This window comes from Salmo trutta, chromosome 37 (genome assembly GCF_901001165.1).
Source record: "Salmo trutta chromosome 37, fSalTru1.1, whole genome shotgun sequence".
Classification (NCBI taxonomy): domain Eukaryota; kingdom Metazoa; phylum Chordata; class Actinopteri; order Salmoniformes; family Salmonidae; genus Salmo; species Salmo trutta.
Window position 1 is genome coordinate 29,575,766 of NC_042993.1, and position 11,479 is coordinate 29,587,244.

The following is an 11,479-nucleotide window of genomic DNA, read 5'->3' on the forward strand; positions in this document are numbered from 1 at the left end:
CTCCTCTTATTATTAGGAAGTGGAGAGGCCTGTTCTCTTCTCTTATTAGTAGGAAGTGGAGAGGCCTGTTCTCTCCTCTTATTATTAGGAAGTGGAGAGGCCTGTTCTCTCCTCATATTATTAGGAAGTGGAGAGGCCTGTTCTCTCCTCTTATTATTAGGAAGTGGAGAGGCCTGTTCTCTCCTCTTATTATTAGGAAGTGGAGAGGCCTGTTCTCTCCTCTTATTATTAGGAAGTGGAGAGGCCTGTTCTCTCCTCTTATTATTAGGAAGTGGAGAGGCCTGTTCTCTCCTCTTATTATTAGGAAGTGGAGAGGCCTGTTCTCTCCTCTTATTATTAGGAAGTGGAGAGGCCTGTTCTCTCCTCTTATTATTAGGAAGTGGAGAGGCCTGTTCTCTCCTCTTATTATTAGGAAGTGGAGAGGCCTGTTCTCTCCTCTTATTATTAGGAAGTGGAGAGGCCTGTTCTCTCCTCTTATTATTAGGAAGTGGAGAGGCCTGTTCTCTTCTCTTATTATTAGGAAGTGGAGAGGCCTGTTCTCTCCTCTTATTATTAGGAAGTAAAGAGGCCGGTTCTCTCCTCTTATTATTAGGAAGTGGAGAGGCCGGTTCTCTCCTCTTATTATTAGGAAGTGGAGAGGCCCGTTCTCTCCTCTTATTATTAGGAAGTGGAGAGGCCCGTTCTCTCCTCTTATTATTAGGAAGTGGAGAGGCCCGTTCTCTCCTCTTATTATTATGAAGTGGAGAGGCCGGTTCTCTCCTCTTATTATTAGGAAGTGGAGAGGCCCGTTCTCTCCTCTTATTAGTAGGAAGTGGAGAGGCCCGTTCTCTCCTCTTATTATTAGGAAGTGGAGAGGCCCGTTCTCTTCTCTTATTAGTAGGAAGTGGAGAGGCCTGTTCTCTCCTCTTATTATTAGGAAGTGGAGAGGCCTGTTCTCTCCTCTTATTATTAGGAAGTGGAGAGGCCTGTTCTCTCCTCTTATTATTAGGAAGTGGAGAGGCCTGTTCTCTCCTCTTATTATTAGGAAGTGGAGAGGCCTGTTCTCTCCTCTTATTATTAGGAAGTGGAGAGGCCTGTTCTCTCCTCTTATTATTAGGAAGTGGAGAGGCCTGTTCTCTCCTCTTATTATTAGGAAGTGGAGAGGCCTGTTCTCTCCTCTTATTATTAGGAAGTGGAGAGGCCTGTTCTCTCCTCTTATTATTAGGAAGTGGAGAGGCCTGTTCTCTCCTCTTATTATTAGGAAGTGGAGAGGCCTGTTCTCTCCTCTTATTATTAGGAAGTGGAGAGGCCTGTTCTCTCCTCTTATTATTAGGAAGTGGAGAGGCCTGTTCTCTTCTCTTATTATTAGGAAGTGGAGAGGCCTGTTCTCTCCTCTTATTATTAGGAAGTGGAGAGGCCTGTTCTCTCCTCTTATTATTAGGAAGTGGAGAGGCCTGTTCTCTTCTCTTATTAGTAGGAAGTGGAGAGGCCTGTTCTCTCCTCTTATTATTAGGAAGTGGAGAGGCCTGTTCTCTCCTCTTATTATTAGGAAGTGGAGAGGCCTGTTCTCTCCTCTTATTATTAGGAAGTGGAGAGGCCTGTTCTCTCCTCTTATTATTAGGAAGTGGAGAGGCCTGTTCTCTCCTCTTATTATTAGGAAGTGGAGAGGCCTGTTCTCTCCTCTTATTATTAGGAAGTGGAGAGGCCTGTTCTCTTCTAGTATCAAACCCCAGCTTTTCTTTCTTTTTCTTTTTGTAACGTATATTGTTCCTTCTGAATATAGGGAGTTTTAAAGGGACAATACCAGATCATTCAAACGTGAAACTGCCCTTGCAAGTTTTATATGCTGCTCTTCAGATACCATGTATGAATAATGATCTTTTTATTTATTTATCTTGGAACCAAATACAATATATTCTCTTTCTTCCTCCTTGTTCAGCATTTTCAAGTTTCTCTTTCTTTTTCCTACTTACACATTAAATCGGTTAATTAGAATACATAATGATGTCGAATCGCATATTATGCAAACAGCGCTCCTACGACGCTCAGAGCCAGGGGCTCTTTAACGTTTAAACTGCCACTGGCAACATAACGAGGATATCAATAATAGAGGATTTTATATCATATTGGCATTCTCTTAAAAAGAAGCCAGATCAGAAAATCTGCTGTTGGCGGAAGAAGACAGGATTTTTTTTCTTCTTTCTGTCGCCGAAATAGTTTCATCTCGCATTAGTGAGCTGTAGGGTCGTCTGCAGGTGGAACGTTTCTCCCCCTAAATGGTTCTTTAATGGAACGGTGTGCCACGGAGCTGTGAGCTCTGTGGGGCGCTGCCACTGTCGATGAGGACGGCTGCTCAATCAATCCGTCAGGGCCCAATACCTGCCTCGGCAGCTGATCCGAAATGCAACACACACACACAGAGACACAGACAGACAAAGAGAGGGAGAACTCTTTATGTTGGTTACCACAGAGACACACGCAAGTGCACTCGCGCTCTCTCTCTCGCACGCACGTATGTATGCGCGCACACACACCCACACACACACGCATTGTGCCATTTTAAATGAGAGGTGTCTGTTTTAGTGAACGTCTTGACGGGGATTGACCATCAAAGAATCATTTTAGTTCTTATTTGAAGTGTATTAAAATCACCTCAGAATAGATCAAGTACACCAGCGGTGGTGTAAAAAAATCTATTCAGACATTTTATTTATTTATTTAATGGCTGATACATTATGGCATATTTCCAGAGCAATATTGATGTGAAGTCACCCTTCCTCCCGTCAAACGAAGTGACAGCACTGCACTTATTTTTCTCTCTCTCTCTCTCTCTCTCTCTCTCTTTATCTCTTTCACTCTCTCTTCCTCTTATTCCCTAGTTCCTTCTCTTCCTCCATCTCTCTCCCTCTCTCTCCGCGGAGGTATCCCACTGCCTTAAGATTTGCCTCCGTACTCTCCCGCTCTCCCTCCTAATTTTTTTGTCCATTTTGGGGGGCCTTTTCTCCCCATCAAGCGTACGGCTTCCATTAAACACCTAGACGAGCTATAGATCCCCAGTCACTAATCTGGGCTCGTTCTTTGCAGAATGCCCCTTCTCCATCCTCCGTCTGTCTGTCTCCTGTGATTGCTCTCATGTCTCCTCACGTCTCGACACTCCACACTCCTGTCAGGGGATGTGTGGCAGGATCCTTTGTCAGTTTCCCGGCCCGTCAAGCCGTCAGAGTTTAAACATGTCAACTTACCTGTGAGATGCGCTACAGGCCTTTTGCTATATCCCCCCCATCACTCTGTATTTATATGAAAAGGAAAAGATTATGTTTCCCCAGTAGGGTATAATTAGAGAGTGAATGAGATATGCTGTGTAATGTGTGTGTGGCTATGGCTTTTGTTTATTTATTTTTGTATTGGTCATATAATGGAAGTCTCTTTGACCCATTGTTTCTGTGCAGAGATTAGCCTGGACAGGTGTTAGTGAGCTTTATGAATCTCCAATTTTGTCTGGGCTTGATTGTGGCCAACTGGTAATACACTTGACCCCAGTAACCGGTTTGTACTTAAAACGTTCTCCTTTCAGGCTGCAAAGTCTTTGATTAACTCCTTCACTTTATTTAATGGCGGAAAGGCAGATTTTTTTGGGGGGGGAAATATGCGTACTTTCTTTATGAACCCCCTAACCTAATGTAGCAGGCGTAAAAGAAAAGGAAACCCTAGTTAGGGTGTGGAAAGGGGAGTTGGAGAAAATGTGAAAGGAGGGAAAAAGGACGTGGAGAGGGGAGATAGAGGGAGGGAGATAAAAAAATATATATGTATATATTTCACCTTTATTTAACCAGGTAGGCCAGTTGAGAACAAGTTCTCATTTACAACTGCGACCTGGCCAAGATAAAGCAAAGCAGTGTGACACAAACAACAACACAGAGTTACACATAAACAAACGTACGGTCAATAACACAATAGAAAAATCTATGTACAGTGTGTGCAAATGTAGGGAGGTAGGCAATAAATAGGCCACAGAGACTAAATAATTACAATTAACATTAACACTGGAGTGATAGATGTGCAGATGATGATGTGCAAGTAGAGATACTGGGGTGCAAAAGAGCAAGAGGTAAGTAATAATATGGGGTAGTTGGGTGTGCTATTTACAGATTGGCTGTGTACAGGTACAGTGATCGGTAAGATGCTCTGACAGCTGATTCTTAAAGTTAGAGAGGGAGATATACGACTCCAGCTTCAGTGATTTTTGCAATTCGTTCCAGTCATTGGTAGCAGAGAACTGGAAGGAAAGGCGGCCAAAGGAAGTGTTGGCTTTGGGGATGACCAGTGAAATATACCTGCTGGAGCGCGTGCTACGGATGGGTGTTGCTGTGGTGACCAGTGAGCTGAGATAAGGAGGGGCTTTACCTAGCGAAGACTTATAGATGACCTGGAGCCAGTAGGTTTGGCAACTAATATGTAGTGAGGGCCAGCCAATGAGAGCATACAGGTCGCAGTGGTGGGTAGTATATGGGGCTTTGGTGACAAAACGGATGGCACTGTGATAGACTATATCCAGTTTGCTGAGTAGAGTGTTGGAGGCTATTTTGTAAATAGCCTCCAAGTGAGTGAAGGAGGCTTTGTTGTGAAATAGGAAGCCGATTCTAGATTTCATTTTGGATTGGAGATGCTTAATGTGAGTCTGGAAGGAGAGTTTACAGTCTAACCAGACACCTAGGTATTTGTAGTTGTCCACATATTCTAGGTCAGGACCGTCCAGAGTTGTGATGCTAGTCGGGCGGGAGGGTGCGGGCAGCAATTGGATGACTTAGTTTTACTAGCATTTAAAGCAGTTGGAGGCCACGGAAGGAGTGTTGTATGGCGTTGAAGCCCGTTTGGAGGTTAGTTAGCACAGTGTCCAAAGAAGGGCCAGATGTATACAGAATGGTGTCGTCTGCGTAGAGGTGGATCAAGGAATCACAAGAGCGACATCATTGATATATACAGAGAAAAGAGTCAGCCCGAGAATTGAACCCTGTGGCACCCCCATAGAGACTGCCAGAGGTCTGGACAACAGGCCCTCCGATTTGACACACTGAACTCTGAGAAGTAGTTGGTGAACCAGGCGAGGCAGTCATTTGAGAAACCAAGGCTATTGAGTCTGCCGATAAGAATACGGTGATTGTCAGAGTCGAAAGCCTTGGCCAGGTCAATGAAGACGGCTGCACAGTACTGTCTTTTATCAATGGCGGTTATGATATCATTTAGGACCTTGAGCGTGGCTGAGGTGCACCCATGACGAGCTGGGAAACCAGATTGCATAGTGGAGAAGGTACGGTGGGATTCGAAATGGTCGGTGATCTGTTTGTTAACTTGGCTTTCGAAGACCTTAGAAAGGCAGGGCAGGATGGATATAGGTCTATAACAGTTTGGGTCTAGATTGTCTCCCCCTTTGAAGAGGGGGATGACCGCGGCAGCTTTGCAATCTTTGGGGATCTCATACGATACGAAGGAGAGGTTGAATAGGCTAGTAATAGCGGTTGCAACAGTTTTGGCGGATACTTTTAGAAAGAGAGGGTCCAGATTGTCTAGCCCAGCTGATTTGTAGGGATCCAGATTTTGCAGCTCTTTCAGAACATCAGCTGTCTGGATTTGGGTGAAGGAGGGGGTGCTGAGATGTTGCCCGGTGTAGGGGTGGCCAGGTGGAAAGCATGGCCAGCCGTAAAAAAATGCTTATTGAAATTCTCGATTATTTTAGATTTATCGGTCGTGACAGTGTTTTCTATCCTCAGTGCAATGAGCAGCTGGGAGGAGGTGCTCTTATTATCCATGGACTTTACAGTGTCCCAGAACATTTTGGAATTAGTGCTACAGGAAGCAAGTTTCTCTTTGAAAAAGCTAGCCTTAGCTTTCCTAACGGACTAGGTATATTGGTTCCTGACTTCCCTGAAAAGTTGCATATCGCGGGGGCTATTCGATGCTAATGCAGAACGCCACAGGATGTTTTTGTGCTGGTCAAGGGCAGTCAAGTCTAGGATGAACCAAGGGTTATATCTGTTCTTAGTTCTACATTTTCTGAATGGGGCATGCTTATTTAAGATGGTGAAGAAAGCACTTTTGAAGAGCAACCAGGCCTCCTATTCTGACGGGATGAGGTCAATATCCTTCCAGGATACCCAGGCCAGGTCGATTAGAAATGCCTGCTCGCTGAAGTGTTTTAGGGAGCGTTTGACAGTGATGAGGGGTGGTCGTTTGATCACGGACCCATTACGCACGCAGGCAATGAGGCAGTGATCACTGAGATCCTGATTGAAGACAGCAGAGGTGTATTTAGAGGGAAAGTTGGTCAGGATGATATCTAAGAGGGTACCCGTGGTTACGGATTTAGGGTTGTACCGGGTAGGTTCCTTGATAATTTGGGTGAGATTGAGGGCATCTAGCTTAGATTGTAGGATGGCCAGGGTATTAAGCATGTCCCAGTTTACGTCACTTAACAGTACAAACTCTGAAGATAGATGGGTGGCGATCAATTCACATATGGTATCCAGGGCACAGCTGGGGGCTGAAGGGGGTCTATAATAAGCGGCAACGGTGAGAGACTTGTGTCTGGAAAGGTGGATTTTTAAAAGTAGAAGCTCGAATTGTTTTGGAACAGACCTGGATAGTATGACAGAACTCTGCAGGCTATCTCTGCAGTAGATTGCAACTCCGACCCCTTTGGCAGTTCTATCTTGTCGAAAAGTTTTATAGTTAGGGATGGAAATTTCAGAATTTTTGGTGGCCTTCCTAAGCCAGGATTCAGACACGGCTAGGACATCCGGGTTGGCGGAGTGTGCTAAAGCACTGAATAAAACAAACTTATGGAGGCTTGTAATGTTGACATGCATGAAACCAAGGCTTTTATGGTTACAGAAGTCAACAAATGAGAGCGCCTAGGGAATGGGAGTGGTGCTGGGGGCTACAGGGCCTGGATTAACCTTTACGTCACCAGAGGAACAGAGGAGGAGTAGGATAAGGGTACGGCTAAAGGCTATAAGAACTGGTTGTCTAATGCATTCGGAACAGAGAGTAAAAGGAGCAGGTTTCTGGGCACGGAAGAATAGATTCAAGGCGTAATGTACAGACAAGGATATGGTAGGATGTGAGTACAGTGGAGGTAAACCTAGGCATTGAGTGACGATGACAGAGGTTTTGTCTCTGGAGGCACCATTTAAGCCAGGTGAGGTCACCGCCTGTGTGGGGGGTGGAACAAAAGGGCTAGCTAAGGCATGTTGAGCAGGGCTGGAGGCTCTACAGTGAAATAAGACAATCACTAATCAAAACAGCAATAGACAAGGCATATTGACACTAGGGAGAGGCATGTGTAGCTGAGTGATCATAGGGTCCAGTGAGTAGCTAGATGAGCTGGAGACACGGCGATTCAGACAGCTAGCGGGCCGGGGCTAGCCGATGGGCCTCTAGGGGACGTCGCAACTGGAAGAGCCTGTTGAAGCCCCCTCGGACGGTTACGTCGGCCGACCAGTCGTGATGGATCGGCGGGGCTCCGTGTCGTCAGTAAAGGGTCCAGGCCAATTGGCGAAAGAGGTATTGAAGCCCAGGAATTGTCTGAGGGATCTCTTCGGCTAGCTGGGAGATGGGCCTAGCTCGAGGCTAGCTCCAGGCTAACTGCTGCTTGCTTCGGGACAGAGACGTTAGCCAGGAGTAGCCACTCGGATAACAGCTAGCTAGCTACGATGATCCGGTGTAAAGGTTCAGTAGGAATCCGGAGATGTGGCAGAGAAAAAGCAGTCCGATATGCCTTGGGTTAATATTGCGCTGTGCAGACTGACAGGAATTGACCGGGCTGAGGCTGGCTGATGTCCGAGTTAACGGTGATGTACGCTAGCAGTGGCTAACTGACTACTAGCTAGTAGCTAGTTAGCTGGCTAGCTTCTGTTGGGTGTTCCGGTTCTGAAGTATAGAAAATAGCAGATCCATACCACATTGTGTTAGGCGGGTTGCAGGAGAGTATGTTCAGTCCGTAGATGGAAATTGAGATTAAACATTTTTTTAAATACTGTATATACGAAAGAAAACGATATATACACGGGACGGGACAAGACAAAACAGACGTCCGACCGCTCCGCCATCTTGGAACAGATGAAGAGAAGGTGGAAGGGGGAGATGGAGGGGAGGTAGAGGTCCTCAATCTGTCTGTCTCCTGTGGTTGCTGTCACGTGTTGTCGCTCCACACTCCTGTCAGGGGATGCGTGGCAGGATCCTTTGTCAGTTTACCCGACCGTCATGCCGTCAGAGTTTAAACATGTCAACTCGCATTCCTATTTCCCCTCCATCACACTGTATTTGTATGAAAAAGGAAAGATCATGTTTACCCAAGTAGGGTATAATTATGGAAACAGAGTGAATGAGATATAATGTATGTGTGGCTATAGCTTTAGTGTAGCATTTGCATGGTTTATTTTGTATTGGCCATATAGTGGAAGTTTGTTTGACCCATTGTTTCTCGCTCTCTCTCTCTTTCTCTCCCTCGCTCTCTCACTCCCTCTCGCTCTCTCCTGGCACAGGGGCCTACTGTGAGGTTCTGGCTTCCTGGTACAGAGGACCTCACAGTTCATCTGAGTAATGGGGTGTGAAGAGGAGCTGAGGGGGAGATGGAGGGGGAAAGTAGGGTGTGGCAAGGGGGAGTTGGAGAGAAGGTGGAAGGGGGTAAAAGGATGTGGAGAGGGGAGGTGGAGAGGTGTAAGAAGGGGAGGGTGAGGTGGGAGGGCGAAAAGGAGGCATTATGTAGAGGTACCTGCCGCTAATGCTGGAGTCAGTGAGGGATGGCGGGCACTCCAGCTGTGACATTAAAACAGCAGGTGGACGGCATCGTTAGGACTGGCACACGAGGCAGGATGAGGCCCAGCGGCCCACTGTAGTAGCTCTGTCTCAGGCGGCTTCACCCCACCGAGAGAAATGATCCGTAGCTCCATATAGCTCCATAAGGAAACGCAGACCCCTCTAGAGCTCTCTCTCCTGGGCACGCTGCTTGGTTTGGTGAGGGTTGAGCGACTCACACACCTGGCTCCTCTCTCATTCTGCCTAATGACTCCTTGGTCACCCTTACCATTTAGGAGAAAGACTTTAGTTTGACTCGAGTAACAAACAAAAAATCCTCTCCGTTTTTATCGTGGTTCACCTTCCTGTACGTACCGTTGTCAAGGCCATCACACAGGTCACATTGATACTTATAATACAGTCAAATGACATGATTTCTGTTTCTGACACAGATGGCAGCAAAGTGCTATTATTTTTTGATGAATAGGCCCATGGCCCATATTCATAAAGCATCTCAGAGTGCTGATCTAGGATCAGTTTGGCCTTTTATATACAGTAATAATGAATGCGTTTATGGACACATGACCTGATCCCAGATCAGCACTCCTACTATGAGACTCTTTATGAATACAGGCCTAGGTCTAACTCTACTAAGTAAAACATGCCATGTGTGATGTGATAGACCTCTCTCGCTCTCTGTCTTTCTCTTTCTTTCTCCGTATCCCAGAATGCTTTGTATGTTCTGCACAGGATGTAGCCATTTTGCGCCTCACTGATGCCAGAGGCTTCTCCTTAGATCTCCCAACATCCCTTCCGGAATTGTAGATTGAGATTCCCGACCTGAACCATCCAGGGATACTGTTAGGCAAATGAAGTTGTTTTGGATCCCATATTGACATGTTATCTCTTCATCTGGTGATGGAGGCAGGAGGAGGGAAGAGAAAGAAGTGTAACTTGGGTAATTGAGCCGTGTCAACGGCGCTTATCGCCAAAGCTGCGGCGCGTCACGGAGCTAACGAGGTGTGGCGCGGCGATTAGTCTAACGGGAGTGGAACGTGAAACTCCTCAATTTAAAAAAAATGTATTTCTTATTTTTGAAATTGTATTATCTCCCTTTAAATTAAGAGCCTCCCTCGAGGCTAAAATAAGGCTTTAATAGTTAAATTAATCTGGGGAAATATTGATATGGATGAATGGCATGGTGGAATGTCCCCTTTGTTGCAAGAATGACGTAGGCAACAGTCGTTTGAGTAAAGGATGCACCCTCAAAGCTGTCGGAGGTAGATCCTAACCTGAGATGACCTATGGAGAACAGGGGATTAGAAACCTGTTTCAACAAATGGTTTTACTCTTTTACCACTTAGCCTTGCCCTTCATTTGAACCTGCCATTTGTGCGGCGCGTATACGCAAGCTTGTCTGTGACTTTCTATGTGTGTGTGTGTTCGTGTGTGTGTGTGCATGCGCGTTTGTGTCTGTCGTCTCACTTTAGCAGGCCATTGCCAGGTGCCTCCATCAGGCCTTGCCAGTCATGCCATCAGTGTTCGCTGCCATGCTCAGAATAAGCCAGTGGAAGAGATAATCATCAGAGTGAGCGATGCAAATCTCACAACATGCCAGTTTGATTTGTAACCCTCGCTATCAAAGAATGCTAATTAAAATCATATTTTTGCATGTCTTCATGTCTTTCATCCACATATGCAAATCGCCCCCATTGCCTTTCAGCACTCTGTAATTAGGTTTATGAAGGACAGCTGTAATCCATAATTAACAGAAATGTTTGCAAGCTCTTCCCCCTCCCATGCGGCAGTGACTTAAACAACCTAGAAAAAGCTAGAAAATGCTAACTTAATTAGCGTGTTTGTTTATTTATAGCTAGTTGAAGCAGTCAGTCAGTCAGTGAGTGCTGTGCCACTGCCTCCAGTCACCCAGAGTGTCTCCCTCCCCTGTGTTTGATCTTGTCATTCTCCTTCGGTGGAGAGGAGGGTGGTTTAGTCACTCCCAGGCACCATTCTGGATGGATGGATGGAGAGATGGAGCTAGAGAGGAAAAAAAGAGGAGGGAGAGAATGATGATAACAAAACAAAACAGCGGAGCCTGTTTTGAATATTTATATGGGGTGTTAGTTAGCATGGGCTGCCCTCGGGGGGGGGGGGGGGGGGGATGATGATGATGGATGTGGCTCTGGGGCGATGGTAGGAGAGCAGAAGGATGCGTGCGCGTGTGTGTCCAGTAGTGGGGGGGAAGATGCCATTGTGATATGAATGAACGGTGAAATGATTAGGCTATACGCTCTTTACAACAAAATTACCAATAAAGAGAGTGGAAGTCAGAGAGGCAGATGGAGAGAGACTTTTTGAGAGAACGAGAAACAAACAAGCCGGGGGGGTAAATAGAGGAATGGAGAGAGCGAAGGAGAGAGAGTAACTGAAAGTGAGAGAACGAGAGAGAGAGAGAGAGAGAGAGAGGGCGAAGGAGAGAGTAACCGAAAGTGAGAGAGCGAGAGAGATAAAAAGAGAGAAAGTCCAGGAGTCCACAGTGAAGACCGGTGTCTGCAGTAACACTCCAAACCACACAGCCGCTGGCTCAACTCTTTTCTTTTTCTTTCTTTCTTTCATTCTCTCTCTCTCTCTCTTTATTTCTTTCTTGTTCCTCAGTCATGTCGTCTTAGATGTGGTCGTTGTCTGTCAGCAAGAACACTGTAATAGG

The 11,479-nt window shown here is 46.0% G+C and overlaps 1 protein-coding gene across 2 annotated transcripts in view; it reads left to right on the top strand.

The window, feature by feature from the left end:
* The window catches only part of LOC115177297 (zinc finger protein 407-like), a 193,361-nt gene that overhangs the window by 78,493 nt on the left and 103,389 nt on the right, over positions 1-11,479 (top strand). The gene's annotated exons all lie outside the window — the stretch shown is intronic.